The sequence below is a fragment of the Dasypus novemcinctus genome, chromosome 4, assembly GCF_030445035.2.
Source record: "Dasypus novemcinctus isolate mDasNov1 chromosome 4, mDasNov1.1.hap2, whole genome shotgun sequence".
Lineage (NCBI taxonomy): Eukaryota > Metazoa > Chordata > Mammalia > Cingulata > Dasypodidae > Dasypus > Dasypus novemcinctus.
The window spans coordinates 167,674,082-167,694,028 of NC_080676.1; the positions used below are offsets into that span (position 1 = coordinate 167,674,082).

The 19,947-nt window shown below is 44.4% G+C and overlaps 1 protein-coding gene and 1 long non-coding RNA gene across 11 annotated transcripts in view; one reads left to right on the top strand and one right to left on the bottom strand.

The window, feature by feature from the left end:
- The window catches only part of PCBP3 (poly(rC) binding protein 3), a 398,007-nt gene that overhangs the window by 285,831 nt on the left and 92,229 nt on the right, over nt 1–19,947 (top strand). The window lies entirely within an intron of this gene.
- LOC139438912 (uncharacterized) lies at nt 9,628–12,315 on the bottom strand. Its single transcript, XR_011648739.1, has 2 exons — nt 11,761–12,315; nt 9,628–11,147 (listed from the first exon to the last, which is right to left on the bottom strand). It is a non-coding gene; the product is annotated as an uncharacterized lncRNA (long non-coding RNA).

The following is a 19,947-nucleotide window of genomic DNA, read 5'->3' on the forward strand; positions in this document are numbered from 1 at the left end:
CTGTTTCAATCCTCCCCTGAAGCTCAAGCCATTCACGTAGAGCACTGATAGCGTGTGTGCATGTGTGCCATGTGTGTAGGTGGCAGCTAAAGGGCTTCTTTTGTCTAGATGGTGCCCATAGGCAATGGGACATCTCTAGGGATCTCTCCTTTGAAGCTGGCTTGTGGGTTGTGTTGGCCTGCTCAGCACGAAGTTAAACATCACTGCTGTCCTTACTAAATCAGTCAATCAGAGGAGAGGAAAGGCAGTCAACGTGCTGCATTTTATCTTCTTGTCTCTCTCCTTCAAACACCACTTGTGTTTTCCCATTGAAAAGAAGACAGACTGGACCATTTCCTCTGCGAGACTTTCATTATAACTCACATCTAACTGCACTGGGTGTTTCATCTCCCAGGTTCCCCAAAGCACATCAGTGATATTGGAAAAAGTGGGTCATTATGTGAATTTATCTATTATCACATCACTTTCCAGATTTTTGAGCACATGGTGCTTCTTACCAATTTGGTAACATATCACCATACTAGAGATGAAAAAAATGTGTGTATACTTATAGAAATACACACCTATTATACGTGTAGTGAACCAGTTCCCTTTAGGTGTTTTTAAAACAATATAAATTATAAATGGAATATCCTTTGATTAAAGTTTATCATTTTCTGTTCTTATTGCATTATTATCAGAGATTATTATCTGTACTATTTCTACTTTATAGACATTATTGAGATTTTCTTTGTGACCAAATATTTGCTAAATTTTAAAACTATGTTTTAAAGTTTATATCTGAACATTTCATGTATGTTTAAGAAGATCTATTCTCTATTATTAGAGTATAAATTTTATGTATATATTCATAATATCTACCATGTTAATTTTATTATGTCTCTTTCGTGTTTACTTATTTTTGACTCTTAACCTGTTTTGATGAGAGTGGTGTATTAACATTTGCTATTATTAGTGCATTTCTGTTTCTCTTTCTAGAGCCTATAGTTTCTGCTTTATAAAGCCACCTTCTGTATTTTGTGGTTCATGTAAATTCGTAAGTACTATATCTTCATTGTCAATTGTATCCTTTAGTATTGCAGAGTTGCCTTCTCGGTCTTCTTTAATGCCTGGGAGCCCAGGTTCTAACTCAGCTGATACCCAGATTGCAGCGCCTGCATTTTACCTTTTGTATTTTGTCCTTTCCTGTAGATTTAGCCTTTATTAATATTTTGCAGTTGTCGTCTCTCTTGTTTAAAGCAGAGCTGGCTTTGTGAGCCAACCTGAAACTTCTAATAGGTGGGTTAATTTGTATCTATCTGCATATGTGGCTGATATGCTCAGTCTCACCTCTGTCATATAAATTGTTGCTATCTTTAGTGTGTATATTGTCTTATATTTATTGTGTATCTCTTTCTATGTGGTCTGCATCCTGTGTTTTTTGGGTTTTTTTTTTTTTTTTTTTTTTTAGGTAATCAGGGCTGTGGATTGAACCCGGGACCTTGGATGTGGGAAGCTGGCACTCAACCACTAAGCTTCATTGACTCGCCTGAATTGGTTTTTTAGTTTGTTTTGCTTGTTGTTTGCTTTCTTTTTTTTTTTTTTTTTTTTTCAGGAGGCACCAGGAACCGAATCTGGGATCTCCCATGTGGGAAGCTGGTGTTCAACTTCTTGAGCCACATCCACTCCCTCCTGTGCTTTTTATTTTCCCTTGTCCATTTAATACTATTGTAATTTAGGAAGGTTTGTATTTTTGCTCTATTGTTTACCTTTATAATACCTATTGTTTTCTCCCTTCTATTTCCTACATGACAGTCCAATGAGCTTATTCTGTTTTCCCTTCATTTCCAACTCATATAATTATGTTTTTACTTTTTCAGAAAAACACCCCCACAGAACAGCATAAAACAAAAGTTTTCTACTACTTTTCCTTCCTCATCCTCTCCTTTTTTTTTGGTCTTTGACAGACAAAGACTCATTAGTTCTGTTTATGCTGAAATGTCCCAGTCACCTCTTGGTTTGAAGGACCTGACCTCATGGTACATGTCTCATGAAGGACTTGTAAATACAGTGTTCCTTGTGTTCTTCTATATATTTAAACTGTTTCTCTATTGCTTTAATTTTTGATTGACTAAATATGAAGTCCTTTGGCCACACTTTGAGTTTATGAAAATATTGCTCCATTGTGAACTTCTTTTGTATGTTGAGGTTGGGAAGTCTGATAGCAATCTGATTTTCCCTTTGTGAAGTGAGCTGGTCTTTTTGCCTGGAGTCCCAAAGAATTTTTTCTTTACTTTGAAATCTTGATAGTTTTTCTGGAATATGCCTCAGAGAAAACCCAACTGTTCTGGGTCAGTGTACCCAGGTATGTGATGGACCTTTTCAATTCATAGATTAATGTTTTCTTTTTTATTTCTAGAAGCAGTTCCAAGACTTTAAGTATTAGTTCTTTTTTTTTTAAGATTTATTTTTTATTTACTTATTCCCCTCCTCATTGTTTGTGTTCGCTGTCTGCTCTCTGTGTCCATTCTCTGTATGCTTTCTGTGTCTGCTCATATACTTTTTAGGAGGGACTAGGAACCAAAGCTGGGACTTCCCATGTGGGAAAGTGGCACTCAATCTCTTAAGCCACCTCCACTCCCTGTTTTGTTGTGTCTCTCATTATGTTTCCTTATTGTATCATCTTGTTGAGTCAGCTCACCATTCCAGCCCATCATACTACCTTGCTATCTTGCTCATCTTCTCCAGGAGGCACTGGAAATCAAACCTAGTACCTCCCATGTAGTAGGCAGGAGGTCAGTTGCCTGAGCCACATCCACTTCTCTAAGTATTAGTTTTGTTCCAGAGTTTTTCTTTCTTCTTTGAGAACTCCAATGATAGGTTTCTTGGACTTTTTTTGTGTGTGTGTGTGTGCCTGTATTCTTTACCTATCAGTTACTCTTTGATGATTTTTTCCTTTTATTTTTTTAAAAAAAGGCCATTTTATCGATACATATTAATAAAGCATAAATCCATACAAAGTGTACAATCAATGAATGGTATTTGGTATAGTCACATAGTCATACATTCATCACTTGAGTCATTTTTAGAGCATTTTCATTATTCCCATAATAATAATAAACAACAAGCAAATAAAGAAATTCATCACCTTTCAGTTTCTCAATGCTTCCCCTGCCATACACAGCTGCTATTCTTTTTCCATCTCTCTAGTTTATTTGTATTTATATTTTGTAAAAAGTTTTATATGTGCAGTGTTACTATATTCATATTTTATATGAGATTTCACTGCTATACAGTCCCATTTACATTTTTCAGCCTTCCTTCTAGTAATATACATGACCTTAGACTTACCCTTTTACCCACTGTCATACCCACAAGGACCAGGAAGGAATGAGGGTCCAACAGTGAGCCCCTGATACTAATGACTATGCTTGTGAGCCTATACACCTGAAATAAGAACAAGGCCTAGAGCAGCACTGTGCCTAAGAGTTCCCTCCTGATAGCCTCCTTGTTACTCAAATGTGGCCAGTCTCGAAGCCAAACTCAGCATGTAAATGCACTGCCTTCCCCCCAGCGTGGGACATGACACCCAGGGATGACCCTCCCTGGCACCGAGGGATCACTACCAAGTACTAGCTGATGACAAAACTAGAAAATGACCTTGAATTAAAGGTTCAACGTGGACCAGCAGAATATCCCTGTCTACATATAATAACAGGAGTTAAAAATGCTGTTTGACCTAAATTAAGGGGGAAATGGAAAGGACAAATTAGTTTATATGGCTATGAGTCTCTAAAAAGGAGTCTGGAGGTTGTCAGAAGGATTGCCCTTATGCACACCTGAGCAGAGTCTCAGAGACAGATAAAGTAGATACAACCCCAGGTATTGGTTCTTTTGAGGGCTAAAGAGACCCACAGGTTTTATGGTCATGGCAGGTGGAGTTCACTGCCATGTCAGATGGCCCTTCTTTGGAGCTGGTGTTTCTGCGTGCTGGAGCTGGACTCAGATGTGATCTCTTTTCACAAGCCTTTCATGCTACTTTACTGGAATTGTAGTTGGTGCTGGGGTTTAAGATATATCTAGGGGATTTGAATCTCTAGACTGACAATATGATAGCCACACCCTGAGCCTCAACAGACTTCAGCTTCTACACTCTGATTTATTGGACTTACCCTACTCAGCCAACATGGAGTTGAAGAATGTCAACCACCACACCATGGAGCCTAGAGTGCCTACAACTGAAAGCAGGAGGATTGCATCCAGTATCCATGTGGAATCTAAGCCCCCTCTTGACATAGATGTGGAATGGACACAACCAAGCCAAGGTCCACAGGAAGGAGGAATACAGTAAGGATTAGAGTGGACTTAATGATATTCTAGTCATGAACTATTGTGGTTAATAATCGAGAAAATGTGGCATTGATGTGGAAAAAGTGGCCATGGTGGCTGCTGGGTGCAGGGAATGGGCAGAAGAGATGAGATGTGGAGGCATTTTCGGGACTTGGATTTGTCCTGCGTGGTGCTGCAGGGACAATTACCGGACATTGTATATCCTCCCACGGCCCACTGGATTGAACGTGGGAGAGTATGGGCTATGATGTGGACCATTGACCATGAGATGCAGCAATGCCCAGAGATGTACTCACCAAATGCAATGGATGTGTCATGATGATGGGGGAGAGTATTGCTGTGGGGAGAGTGGTGGGGGGGGGGGCGGCGGGGGCGAATGGGGACCTCGTATTTTTTTAATGTAATATTTTTTTTAAAAAATGAATAAATAAAATAAAATAAAATAAAATAGCTCTGCTAGTTACAAACATTATGATATACTTTCACCATTTCTATTCATTTCCAAAGATTTACTAACAACCACTTCACCAATTCTTCACAGATTATCCCTCAACTTTCCATTTTTCTACCCTCATTCTATTTTCTGGTGACTCACATTCTAGTTATTAACTGCATGAGCTTACACAATATATTTAGTTCATAATAGCTTAGTCATACAGTATTTGTCCTTTTGTGTCTGACTTGCTTTACTCAACATAATGCCGTCCAGGTTCATCCATGTTGTCATATGCTTCACGACTTCATTTCTTCTTACAGCTGCATAATAGTCCATCGTGTGTAAAACCACAATTTGTTTATCCAGTCATTGGTTGATGGACACCTAGGTTGTTTCCATCTTTGGGCAATTGTGAATAATGCTGCTATGAGCATCAGTGTGCAGATGTCTGTTCATGTCTCTGCTCTCAGTACTTCTGGATATATACCCAGCAGTGGTATTGCAGGGTCATGTGACAAATCTATATTCAACTTCCTTAGGTGCAGCTGGGGCGGCTTGCACCCCGACGCTGACGGGGGGGTTTGGAGGGGTCAGCTGGCTGCAAAGGCATCTGAGGCTGCGGCAGACAGCCTCAGAGGGGCTCTCAGGCGTGGAGGACGCGCGGCGAGGGGAGAAAGAATGCCGCGGAGACCAGGTCTGGTACGCAAGTCCGGTTTATTGCGGAAGGGGACACAGCTTTATAGGGTTAGGGACTGCGTGGAGGGATTTGATAGGTGCGGGCGGGTACTGCTTCCTGATAGGTGATTGTAAGTGGTTGCTAGGCAGAGGGCTGGCGGAGAGGTTTGGAATAGGGGAGGGGAAAGGGGGAGTGAGAGCTGGCCGGATGTTGGGCTAGGCGGGAGATAAAAAGGGGGAGGGCAGTGCCGGCCAGCCGCTAGCAGCAAAGGCCTAGTCAGGCGTGGTCACCTTATCTAGGCTCAGTGGGCAGAGGCGGTATCACTTCTTGCCGCACCATTTGCTACTGTGGCAAGCCGGGCGCCCTTCCTCCCACATTTCCCCCTTTGTTTTTATTAAGCTCCTCCGAAAAGCTTGATTTGAGGAGGGAGGGGGACTGTGCCTGTCTTAGGTCGGGATTGCGCCCAGCCGGGCAATGCCCGTGCCACACAGGTGGCCAGTCTTACCCGTCATGGGGAAGCGCGGCAGCAAAAGGCCGTGTCCCTGCCTTAGGTTGACTGGCGGGCCGATCCCGTTGCCCGTCATTGGCTAACCAGTCCAGCGCCTCGATGGAATGTTGGTGGCTTTAGATAAACAGGGCGGGGGAGGGGAAAGGGTAAGGGTAAGGGGTTAGGATGGGCGGTGAGAAGGGGTAGGGGCAGGGGAGCTGGGGCTTGGGTGCGTTGAGAGGCTGCTGGCCATTTGGGGAGGACGGCAATTAATGGAGACTCCTGGTGCGTCTTCGTCGGTGGTGCGGATTCGCTGGTACCGGACCTGGATGGGCTTACTAAGGACAGAGTTAACTTGATTTTTGACAAGCCGGACAATTCGCCTGATGATCCAGAGTCTTAGGGCTAATAGGAGGACAAGGGTGAGGAGCAGGCCTAGAAAGGGGAGAAAGTAAGAAAGGATTCCATTGGGCAGCCCCCAAGAGAAAGACCATCCGGCTTCACGTTCCTGCTTTCTCTTGCGGAGGCCCTCCCTAACTTGTGCGAGGTTATCTCGAATGAGGCCAGAGTGGTTAGCATAGAAGCAGCATTTTTCTCCTAACGCTGTGCAGAGCCCCACTCTTTTAGGAGGAGGAGGTCTAGGCCCCTGTGGTTTTGGAGAACGACCTCGGACAGGGAGTTGAGAGATGTTTCAAGGTGGGCCATGGAAGTCTCAAGGTGGGCGATGTCTGCATCGACAGCTTGCCTAAGGGTTGAAAAGGAATTATCTTGGAGGCTGAGAGCTGCAGCTCCAGTGGCTGCGCCGGCAAGACCTAGAAGGGTGGCAATTGTGATGGCGGTGAAGACTTCCTGTTTCTGCTCGTGCTGCGGGGAGCTGAAGTGCTGCCAGGAGTCAAAGAATTGGTTATCAGTATAAAAGAGAACGCGGGGGGCAATGAGTATGAGCACACAGGTGTCGCTGGTGAAGTTAAGGGTTTGAACATTGAGACATGGAGTGAGGCCGGAGGAAGAACATAGCCATTTGGTATTATTAAGGGGAATTAGGAACTTAGCGGCTGCATTAGGGGTGTGAGTTAGGCTGCAGAGGGACTGCATGGAGGGGAGAACCTTGCCGCCGATTCTTATTATACAGAGTCCAGTCTGGGAAACTGATCGGAGGGTGAGTCCTCTTTTTGTTTGGTTCCAATTGCAAGAGGTACTGGTGGAGTCTGGGGAGGCGCGATAGGCGCCGTTGGTAGCTATGGCTTCATAGAAGGGAGCCGCGGCGGAGAAGCAGAGCCAGCAACGTTGTGTAAGGTTGGGCTGGGATAAGTTTAAGGAGATAAATGATGCGTTGAGGAGGGCTACAAGAGGGTTGGGGGGTGGCAGGGTTTGGCGGTGGGGAGGATACCTAGTGATGGAAGGATTTAAGGTGGTAGTGGGAGGAGAAGGAGAAACAGAGGGAGGAGGGGGAGGCCATGTGTGGGGAGGATTGAGAACTTGATTTGGGCTCACGGCGGCGGATTGTGTGCGGATTGAATTTTTCTTTATAATGAAAAAGGCACCGTAATCATAGTTGCTCATGTAAAGTCGGGCTCCCCAGGTGCGGCCCTGTAGCCAGCCTGCATTTTTAGGGTTTTTGACAGTGAGTGTAATGCTGCTCCAGTAGGGTTTAATGCTGCTCCTGTGACTTTTATCCTTAAAAGAAAGGGAGAGGTAGGGGTCCCTATTGGGAGCTCCCGACCATCCGTGGGCCATGGTTTGCACCCCCAGGAGGGGCAGTAATAGTGCGCTGGGTCATAGCAGCCTCTGGCCGTGGAAGGACAAATATAGATGCCTGAGACTTCATGACTATAGGGGCCGTCAAGGCCTGCAAGTGAGCTGTATCAACACCGGTGAGTCTTGTGTGTAACGTTTACGAGGGAACTGATGACAGGAAGGTTGGCGAGATTACATATGTGCACTGTGAAGGAGGGAGCACCCACAGTAATGTTATTAGCGAGGAGCTTTTCCTGCTGCCAAAGAGAGAGTGTCCAGTTAAAGGGCCGATGGCTTATACTAGCCTGGTCCGTAGTGGAGGGGAGCAGAACTAACATGAAAAGCAGGAGAGAGCGTAGATTTTTAGGTTTTTTGTTTGAAGCTAAGGCGCGGACAGCAAGCTGTACTAGCTGTCCAAGGAGGAGGGTGTCATGAGCTAGGTCTGCGGCCATATTTAGCCTCTCCATCCGATGGGCGAGTGCTCTCATCATCCGTCGTTGGAACCTGCTGCTGGCCGGTGGCGGTTTTGACGTTTTTTTCGGGGATCCAGAGCGGCTGGGAGGCATTTTCTGGAAAGACACAAGCAAACCCTCTGCCTTGGGTGAGAAGGGGACTGGGTCCCTGCCAATTGTTTGTTTCTGGGTCCTTCCAAAACACCATCGGGGCAACTGTTGGTGCGTAGGAGGGGCCCCAATGCTTATGGAGGGGGGAAAGACCATTTTTATCAAAGGAGAGGAGGTTTATGTGAATGAGGCAGGCAGTGATAATGTCGCCTGGTTGACTATGTGGGCGTAGATCCTTCTCTTATTGAATTTGCACTTTGAGCTGGCGGTGGATGCATTCTACTATAGCCTGCCCCTGGGGGTTGTATGGAATGCCGAAGTGGTGAGTAATGTTGTAGAGCTGGAGAAATGCAGCGAATGAGGAGCTGCGATACCTAGGCCTATTATCGGTTTTAACATCCCAAGGAACCCCCATGAATAAGATGGCTTGCCGCAATGCTTTAATGCAATGCTTGGCTGTTTCCCCCGGTAAGGGGACAGTGTAGCAAAGGTGAGAAAAGGTGTCGACTGTGACATGGACATACTTGAGGCGCCCAAATGATGGCACATGGGTGACGTCTATTTGCCATCGGGAGTTTGGCTTGAGGCCGCGGGGTTGACCCCTTGTGGCTGCAACGGTCCAAGCGGCAAGAAGGGGGCGCATGTTTTATAGGCGTGCACCAAATGCTTGCACGTTTCCTTGGGGAGGCCCGGCAAAAGACATTGAAGTGAGGCCGCTGAAAAGTGGAACTTAGAATGGAGAAGTTTGGCTTGATTGACCAAGTCTCTGACAGTGGCTATTGTATGGGTGGAGACGGCTTGGTCGGCAGCAGAGTTACCCGCGGCTAGAGGCCCGGGCAGCCCTGAATGGCTGCGAATATGAGAAATGTACTATGGCTGTGTGCGGAGCTTGAACTCTCACTGCAAGGCACGGAGTGCTTGATCAATGGGCATGTCACGCGGAAAGAAAACAGCGTGGGCAATAACTGAACAAACTTGCAGGGCGTACTATCAGTGAAGATGTTGACGGGCTCATTGCCGTGGTGTTGGAAGGCAGTGAGGATGGCTAGTAGCTCGCGCACCTGAACCGATCCGGGATGGGTTTGGCAGTAAACGGTTGGCAAGTCACGGCTGGGAGAGTAGGCAATATAAGTAAACTTGGTCTTAGAGGCGTCCGTGAAGACAGTAGTGGAGTTGGAGAGAGGCTTGGAGCCAGGGAAAGGGTGGTATAGTGGGGAGAGGGGGAGCCTTGTGAGGCCCTGGAGCAACTTGTGTGTGGGGGGGTAATGGCAGTTAAAGGTCCCATGGAAGATTTCTAGAAGAATTTGAGCACGGGGGTTTTCGGAGAAAAGGGCAGTGGTGTGCTTATCAGTAAGGCATACATATTCAGAATCAGAGACAATATTCAAGAACTCTTAAAACATTTGTAAAACTTTAATGATGGCTCAAAGCTCTGTGCACTGAGCAGATGAATAAGGGAGTTGGCTAAACCTGTTCTTTTTGAAAAGTAATGTATGCTGCTTTTTTATTACTATTACTATCAGTAAATACTGTACAGGATGGTTGGGCTATGCACATGCCTTGAAAAGCACTGCAAAAGTTTATTGTTGGGTTCTTTACAGATAAAGGAATGCAGTTGGCTTGATTTGTCCAAGAAGACATTAAAGAAAGTCTTAGGAAGTTTTAAAACAAAGTGATAGCCATGTAACTGGACTTTAACTTTTTGCAACAAACTAGCAGTATTTGGGATTGCTGCATACTAGTGTTGTTACTTTAATCTATGGTAAGGGGTTGTTTTTGTGACATATACTCTTTTATAATAATTAAAACTATAATTAACCATATTGTACTTTTCTTTAATATTATGCTGAAATATTGGTAACTTTATACACTTTTAAACATTCATAGAAACCTTTTATCCATACGACTTTAATTAATAGAGGGTTTAAGGGAAGAAAAAGTTGTTAATTTTATAACACTGTAAAACACCTTTATTTAGCTTATAACATATTAAATGAACTTAATTATTACTTTAATTTTTCTTTCAAGGTAAAAGAACAAATCTCTTATAATTAGTTTGGAACAAAAGGCCACTGTTCAGGATTAGGTCTTGAGAAAGCAGTTTTGAACGTTATGTTCCTTTAAGAGATAAAACTTTCTTTCTTGGAACACCGAGGAAAGGAAACGATAAGCACAAGAAACATAAGATAGACTTTCTTTGTATACTGACTGAGGATAAGAACTTTTACTAAAACAGATTAATGGTGAGAGGCCTTGAGAAAGAACAAAAATTTTCAACTTTGCCTCAGCATACTACCCGACACCAAAGCCTGTAAAATTTTATAGATAGACCCATTAAATTTTATTTAACTTTAACTGTAAAAATTCTTTGTCCATTAATCTTCTGCAGTTTTAGCATTCACTCAGGTTTCGTCCTATACTCTACTTTTTCCAATAGTCAATTATTTTATTTCAGGACAAAATTATTTTCTGTTTCCTTAATAATAAAAACACATTCCATATAGCCTACATCAAAGTCATCAAGCAAACTTCTTATAACAATACTGTGAACATTGAACAAGCTTGTTAAAATAATGAACTTTTCTTTAAATACTTAGTAGCATGCAATATTGGCCATTTGTATAGAGCTCTTTTATAAATTTTTATTAATTTATATTTACCATCCGGAGGTATCAAAATATACACTGACATTGAACGAACAGACAAACACAGAACAATCACAACACAGTAACAGAAACATACAGTTTACAATTAACTCATAATTCTTAGTTTCTTAGTATAGCTGCTTTTAAATCCTCTGTTATATAGCACATTTTAGATTGTACCTTTCAAGATTTTCTCTGGAATCCATGCTGCCTGCAACATGAAAGCCTGTGCTCGGAAACATTCCTATCAGTTATCAGCAATCAGCTAAAATAACTCGAGCAGCAGTTAGGCAGACCATTAGCACACATTTTTGGATAATTACTGTAAGACTATAGTGAGACTTGAAGTTCAGGAGTAAACTATTGATTTACAACTGAAAATTTCTTTTTAAACCTTGATAAAATTTTTGTACTAATTTTAATATCTTGGTTAAAGAAGTCCAATTAGAATTAGCATGGAAATAAAACAGAACACCAATGTTGCCATGTTTTTCTCTCATACCAGTGGATTAATTATATCAGCCTTCACTAGCCCAGAGATACATTGTCATGTAGATAGTAGGGAGCCCAAAGAGTTGTGAAAAGGGGTGGGTGTTTGCTGGAACAGAGTTGATTGCCTTATAATCTTGTGTGGATTTTCCGGCTTGTGGCTGGCCTTGTTGATAGGCGGGGCCAATTTCAGATAGGTATCAGGGCCCGAGAGATTGGCAGTGGAAAGCTAGGGGTTGAAGGGGACCAGTAGATCCCAGTAAGCCTGGAGTTGCCTGCCCGAAACTTTACATTGGTGGCAGGCTAGTAGGCCAGCAAGTGCTCTGACTTGCGGCGCTTGGCAGGAAGATAGACGCCCGCCCATTTTTCTGCCGGGGGCCGATAACGGGGGTCCTTACCTTGAGAGCGTGGCGAAGGGGTGGGAGCGAGGTCCCACGGGGGTGAGGCAGTGGTCACGTCGGACCGGACTTGAACTGCCACCACGTTGGGCGCCAGTTGCGGCTGGGGCGGCTTGCACCCCGACGCTGACGGGGGGGTTTGGAGGGGTCAGCTGGCTGCAAAGGCATCTGAGGCTGCGGCAGACAGCCTCAGAGGGGCTCTCAGGCGTGGAGGACGCGCGGCGAGGGGAGAAAGAATGCCGCGGAGACCAGGTCTGGTACGCAAGTCCGGTTTATTGCGGAAGGGGACACAGCTTTATAGGGTTAGGGACTGCGTGGAGGGATTTGATAGGTGCGGGCGGGTACTGCTTCCTGATAGGTGATTGTAAGTGGTTGCTAGGCAGAGGGCTGGCGGAGAGGTTTGGAATAGGGGAGGGGAAAGGGGGAGTGAGAGCTGGCCGGATGTTGGGCTAGGCGGGAGATAAAAAGGGGGAGGGCAGCGCCGGCCAGCCGCTAGCAGCAAAGGCCTAGTCAGGCGTGGTCACCTTATCTAGGCTCAGTGGGCAGAGGCGGTATCACTTCTTGCCGCACCATTTGCTACTGTGGCAAGCCGGGCGCCCTTCCTCCCACACTTAGGAACTGCCAAACAGTCCTCTACAGTGGCTGGACCATTCTACTTTCCCACCAACAGTGAATAAGCATTCCTCTCTCTCCACATCCTCTCCAACACCTATAATTTTCAGCCTTTTTAAGTGGCCATTCTAATAGGTGTGAAATGATATTTCATTGTAGTTTTGATTTGCATTTCCCTAATTGCTAGTGATGTTGAACATTTTTTTATGTGTTTTTGTCTTTTGTATTTCTTCTTTTACCCAGTTTTTAATTGGTAGTTTGTCTTTTTATTGTTGAGTTGTAGTATCTTTTTATATATCATGGATATTAATCCCTTATCAGATAAATGATTTTCACATATTTTCCCCCATTGAGTCAGATGCCTTTTCACCCTTTTGACAAGTCCTTTGAGGAACAAAAGTATTTAATTCTGAGGAGGTCCCATTTAACTATTTTTTTCTTTTGTTGCTCATGCTTTGGGTATAAGGTTTAAGAAACTATCGCCTACCACAAGATCTTGAAGATGTTTTCCTACATTTTCTTCTAGGAGTTTTATGGTAGTTGCTTTTATATTTAGGTCCTTGACCCATTTTGAATTAATTTTTGTATATGGTGTGAGATAGGGATCCTCTTTCTTTCTTTTGGATATGGCTATCCAGTTCTCCTAGCACCAGTTGTTGAATAGACTGTTATGGCTCAGCTGGGAGGGCCTGACAGTCTTGTCAAAAATCACTTGACCAGTTATCCATATCAGGAAAGGGACTCACTAATGGGCCCCAGGTTTTCTCCCAGGAGGCTTAAGAGAGCCCTCAAAGCAGTTTTTCACTGTACATTTTCCAGACCAGGCAGCAGATGGTGCACATTGGTGAACCTTTCCATTTAGTTGTTTCTATCAATCTCCTCTTTCCCATGTTTCTGTCTCTCCAGAGTCAAGATTCAAAATGGGCTCTGCTGGCCAAATTCACTGACATAACACCCCCCTCTCAGCTCCCCCTCCTTTTTCCCTTGTAACAGCTGACAGGGAGGAAGATTCTGTTGCCTCTCAGTCAGCTGCAGTGAACCAGGAGTTTTATCCTAGCTTAATGTCTTGGGGGTGGTGAATGGGGGCCCTTCCTGGCCACCATGGGGCTTGGTAATGCACATTTGTTGTTTCAGGTTCTTCCTTTCTCTGTCCCTTGTCCTCCTGGAAAGTGCACAGCACTGTCCTCGTCTGCTGACCCCCAAAGCAGGTCCTTCAGCCAACTTTTGGTCCTTTCTCCATTGTTTTAGTGAGAGTTGAGCCCTGTCTGCCTACTCCAACACCATCCGTCCGGAACCTCTCAGTGTTCTCTAAGTGTGAGTAGCAGCTGTAGCATTCCTTGGGGACTTGTTGGAAATTCTTTGATCATTTTTAACCTCTTGTTTTATTTCATTTCCTCTTGGTACTTTCAGTTTTCTCTCCAGTGTCCCTGAATACACATTCGTTTGAATCTGTTCTCTTTGACATCTTACAGTTCTCATTTATAGACTAATTTTGTCTTTATTTTAATTTCTTTCATAAGTTTAGTTAATTTCCACTTCACAGCTTCTTGTTTTAGCTTACCTTACTTGTCGTCTTTGTTCTGAGATATTTAGTTTTTCACTTCTTGTGTTTCTCATATTTGCACATAACATGCTTTTAATATTTTTAATTTGTATTGGATCTTACACTAGAGTTCTCTTTGCCTGTGGTTGGGGAATAATTTATCAGCTGAGAAGCTCTGGGTTTTTACCTTCTGATTTCTTCTTAAAACTCCAGCTTCAGAGCTGGCTTCCCTACTTTGAGAATACCATTTCCATGAAGGAATTTTGCATGCCTTTTTCTGTTTATTTTAAAAGATGTTTCTAATTATGGAGAAGGGTCTTGAGGGTCATAGGGTTGCTTACCAGGTTTCTTTGCCCAAAAGCATTCTTTTCTGTTGGTTAATGAATTTCAGTTGTTCCAGTGATAAGGAGTCATGTTTGGTGAGGGCAGAGGGGCAGGGGTCTTGTGGTTAGGCCATTTGAGGCCCTCCCAAAGTCACCACCAGTCAAGGCAGCACTTGATATAATTGGGTGTTAATTTCAGGCCTCACACCACAATTCACACTTTGATGTCTGGACATCAGTTTAGACCTTGGTGATGACAGAGACGCTCAAGGGCATAGGAGTGCCTCCCCAGGAAGCCAGGTAGGCACCTCCCAGGCGGGAGAGGACCACCTGGGGAGGCGGCTGTCAAAACAGGAGGACTAGAGGCTTTCCCCTTTGGGGCCAGTCAAAGTTTTTGAGGCTCTTGTGTGGTATGGGAATAGGGGATCTCTAGGAGGCTCAGATTTAGACTAACCAGTTGAAGGGTGTCCTCTTGTCACTTGGTTCCTTAAATAGGAGGTTTTTGAGGAACCCCTTAGGTCTCTCCATTAAACTGGCTGCCTGGGGCACAGGGGGAAGTGGAAATTCCATTGAGTCCCTTTCCAGGAGCCCCGTTGTCCATGCTGAGAAGTATAGTGACACCTGGAACTCTGCAGGGGGTGAAGCGTGTTCCCAGGAGGCCTTGCTGTGTGGCCTGAGTATGTAAAGACATAGGACGCCTGGTCTACATTTTTGTTATCTGTGAGATAGGGAATTCCACTTCTTTACCCCAAAGGGGTAACTCAGACAGTGGTGCAAGAGAGTATAAAAATATGCAGATGGGACCATTTGTTGGCCAGAACGTCCAGAGCTAAGATGACTGCCAGAGCCTTGGCTCCTGTCCTTTATCAGGAACATCCTGGTTAAAGGCTATAAAGCACTAGCATGCCACTGAGATCCGTCACGTGTTGTAATGATGATTCTGTCTGTAAAATGTGTGAACTCCCATTGCTGTTCACTCAGTTGGTCCCAAAGTTCTGGGAGGTGACCTCCTCCCACACCGTGGCACCCGGCCAGTGCCTCCTGCATGTGGGATTTTCCAGAGCACCCAGGTTTGGCATCTACAGCAACCATGCCCCGGAGCACAGTGGCAGCTGGGTAGAGGGGGCACAGGCTCTGGTTATGTGGGAGCCTCTGTTCCCAGGAGAGCCCAGTGTGCTGCCAGCTCTGGTGGTGTAGGGTGCAGGGTGGAGAAGGGGACTGGCCACAGAAGCCCGGCACAGAACTCCAGGGGGCATGAGCGGTGGTGCTGGAGCCCCACAGGGCAGCAGTCTCCGAGCGTACCTCTGGGAAAGCCTGCTGACTCCAGCACACGCCAGAGCCTTTTGTTGGAGGAGACTCCGTGCAAGGTGGGCCACCTTGAAGTAATAGCATCCGTGAGATTAATGCAAATTGTTAGATGAGGGCAGTGTTGCCTCCAGAACCCCAGAGGACTAAAAGATGTGTTCATCGTCTGTCTTCAATGAAAGTGTCAAACGAACGTCCTTGGAGAGGGATGTCTTCAATGTGATGTCACGCCTGTGCTCCCAGAGAAAGGTGGCTGCACCTGCAAAGCTTGTGTGCGACGGTGAGGCTGCCGAGTGTCCCTCGGGTCCAGGTGGAGGCGGGTTCCCATCCCTTCAGAGCGGAGGCAGACAGGCCGAGGGGCTGCTGCAGGAGGCCCTGACTGCGTGTGGCCGCGCCTGTAAGAGCAAACGTTTACCAGCTGCCGGTTGGATGGAGTCGTAATTCCAGTACAGCACTGGGCATGGGGCCTTCATGGGTGGGCCATGACATAAGGTTTGGTAGCCCCCATGCCGTGGCATTCCTTCTTTCACCTTTAAGAAAAGGTCACACTGGGCTGCTAAACGGTGGGTGGGAAGACTCTCCCCTTTACTAATAGGTCTTACATAATAAATTTTCATCCTAAATTTATGCCCTTTTTAATTATATTTTATAAACATAAAGTCATCTAATTTTCACATCAGCCCCAGGGACAGATGACATTACCTGTCTCTTTGGATGGAAACACTGAGGGGCAGAAAGGGGTCATGACTTCTCAGAGGACACTGACTAGTAAGGGCTGAGACTTTAATTCCAACACTGTGCCATATTAGTTGTTAAATTATTACTTATTAGGGTAGTGCATCACTGCCCACTGAGGGATATTTTAGGGCAATGGTGCTAACTGGGGAATTCAGGTTAGGCAGTGGTTGAGGTGAGGCATACCTGTTTGTCCTCTATTTCATATTCAGTAAGTAATTCCCCTAAGATTAAAGGGGAGACCAGGTTTAAATTTAGTGAGAGCTGAGGTATAACTGTAATTTGAGCCTCATGAAGAGTTGCCAGTTGGTGCATTTCAGAAGATGTTAAAGTTAATTCAGAACCTGTATTATAGAGGCACAAAATCCATCAGCATCCTTTTATCCTTTTGCTGTATATATTATTTTAGTAAGTTTTTGTTTTCCAGTTGGGTCGAATTGTGTACTTTTGTTTCAATTTAATTTTTTGGTTTGTTTGTCACTGGATTTACTTCAGGGGAGCATCTGCTCTATCCTGCTTGTCAATTTCTTCCTCAGACAGCCTCAAACAGTACCTTCAGGGGTAGAAGTCTCCCCCGTGCCAAAGAGTGTGTGGCTGAAAGATGGAGGGCCTAGGTTGGGTTTGAATTAACACCTGTGCTAGGCGCCGCGAGGCGTGGGGGCCGCCCCCACCAGCCTGAGGGCCAGGGTCTCCCTTACACTGCTCAGGCAGTGGATGGCACAGAGGGCCACCCCCACCCCAGAGGCCACCACCCCCACTGTGGGCTCACCCTGTTTCTTCATTTCTCTTCTCCCTATACAAATTCCCTCAGAACAGTCTAGATGTTTAACCCTGTAGAGTCATGGTGTTTTGTTTCTGTCTGACCTGGCCTGGTGAGGACCTCCTGGGTGGTTTGGGGGAAGGAGCTGGTGGCTGCCCTGTTGGTAGTGATCTCCTCCTCCTCCCAGGAATGCCAGCCAGCCGCTGGGAGTTGGGGTCCGCATCCAGGAAGGCGGCTTTGTGGCCCTGGAGGGGGGCCATGTCCTGAGGCCGCAGGCGAGCCCTTTGGCGAGCTGGTGAGCCACAGTGCGGAGCGGAGCCTGGCGCCCTGGCACGGAGGGGCATCGGAAAGCCCTAGAGGACACCTGCCCTGACACTTCCTAACCACCAGAGCCCGGCACCGCTGCAGTGGAGGGGCCCTGTAACCCTGGGCAGGGAGCGTGCCCACCGCGGGAGAGCAGGCCCCGCGTGTTTGCGCCCTCTTTACACTTGCAGCACCTTCCGTTTCCAGGAGGGTGTCGAGAACTCAGGTTTGTTTTCTCCTAACTTATTAGTGCTTGTGGGTTTGTGCCTTTTTTTTTTTTTTGCTGTAGTGCCAAGAGTAGAGATAAATACATGCTAGTTCTACAGTGTTTAATTGGAGGTCTTTTCCATTGCTTTCTTTTTTCTTTTTCTTTTTTTACTTTTGTTAATTTTTGTAAAAAAAATTTTGAGATGTAATTCGCACACCATGAAACTCAAGGTGTACAATTCCAAGGACTTTATAATATTCACAGAGGTGTGCAGTCATTGCCAGCGTATCTGCAGAGCATAGTCATCACCCCGAGAAGAAACCCCTGCCTCGCCGCCCCCACCCCTGCAGCCGCTGCTCCGGGCTCTGTCCCAGTGGGCCGATCGCCCCTGCACGTTCCATATGAGCAGCATCACGCGGCAGGCGGCCCGTGAGGTCTGGCTTCTTTCACTGGTCGTAACGCTTTCAAGACTCGTCCTTACTACCAAGTTCTTCATTCCTTTTCATGGCTGAATAATATTCCATTGGTTAGCTAAGCTACATTTTGTTGTGTGAAAGTTTTTACGTGAAAATGTTTTCAACTCTCTTGACTATATACACCCAGAAGTAAAATTGCTGAGTCATATGGTAAATCTATGTTTAACTCTTTGAGGAATTGCCCAACTTTCTTCCAAAGTGGATATACCTTTTTACACTTTTACCAGGAGTGTGTGAGGGTTCCAATTTCTCCACATCCTCACTAAAACCTTTTTCTTTTTTTTTTTCTTTTCTTTTTTCTTTCTTTTCCCTTCCTTCCTTTCTTTCCTTTTTCTTCTTTCTTTCTCCTTCCTTCCGCCTTCTTTCTTTTCTCTTTCTCTCTCTCCCCTCCCTTCCTTCCCTCTGTCTTCCCTCCCCTCTCCCCACTGCCCCCCTCCCCGCCAGTCTCTTACTCTCTCCCCACTTTCATTATTGCCATCTTATGGATATGAAGTAATATCTCATTGTGGTTTTGAGTTGCATTTATCTACTGTCTAATGATGATAAGCATCTTTTCATTTGATTCTTGGCCATTTATATATCTTCCTTAAAGAAGCAAGTATGCAAATCCTTTCCCCATTTTTGAATTGGTTTGGCCTTTATGACGTTGTTGTAAGAGTTATTTATTGTAGGTAAGAGTCCCTTACCATGTATATGATTTGAAAAAAATCTTCTCCCATTCTCTGGCTTGTCTTTTCATTTTCTTATTGGAGTGCTTTGAAGCACAGAGTTTTTAATTTTTGAAGAAGTTCCATTTTTAAAATTTTGTTGCTTGTGGTTTTGGTGTTATACTAAGAAACCATTCCTTAATTCAAAGTCACAAAGATTTATGCCCGTGCTTGTGTTTTCTTCAGTTTTATAGTTTTAACTCTTACATTGAGGTCTTTGATCCATTTTAATTTTTGTCTATGGTGTGTGACAGGGGTCATATTCATTCTTTTGCGTGTGGCTGTCCACTTGTCCCAGCACCATATGTGGAGACTATTCGTTCTCCCACTGAATCATATTGGTACGCTTTTAAAAATTCTTCCACTGCTTTCAGATGAATTTCCACTCATCAATGTCAAGGCCTAACTCAATGACCAACATCCCTGTATACCTACAAATGATAAAATTGTGAACTTTTTATTGTACTTGTGTGTGGCTATTCTCCAACCTAAGGTAATACATGCCCATATAAAAGAGGGAGGTTTTTATATGATTTTACTAAAAATTCTCTTTTATGGAATTTCTTTACATTTTAGTTTTTACAAAGTTGTTCTTGTATTATGCTATTTTATAATTTATTGCATTTTGTACCTCAAAATATTATTTGGAGAACATATATTCACTTGAAACAACCTTAGTCAGTGCTGTTGTTTGTTGCCTGAAGAGGTCCTGGACTTGGGGAAAAAGGCAAAGACATTTAAAACCTATTTCCACTTATTGTTGGTGCTGTGAACTCACAAGTCCAAATGTTGTATACTGTTGTAAACAAGCCTTTTAAGATGTCCATAACAATAATTCGTAGAGATCATAAAATGTACCTACAAAATAAATTAAAAAGCACAGAAAAAAGGATAATGTTTATGAAAATGGGGACCTGTGACCAGAGAACAAATTTCCAGTGTCAGCACTGAAAATTAGTTCAAAACCTTTTTAAATTCAAAAAAACTTAGACCAAGGTGAAAGTAGTACACTCTGGAAAAACATTGGTGACACAAAAGGTAGCTGTAGTGGAACAGAATCACATGCTGAAGTTAAAAAGTTTGAATGAAATTATTTTACTAACTTTGAAAGGAGAAAGCCAGCGGTGTATTTAGATTTATAAGTTTATAAATATTTTAAAGCAAATGTCATTGTATATTTAGTACACTTATATTTAGCAAAACAAGTGTACTAAA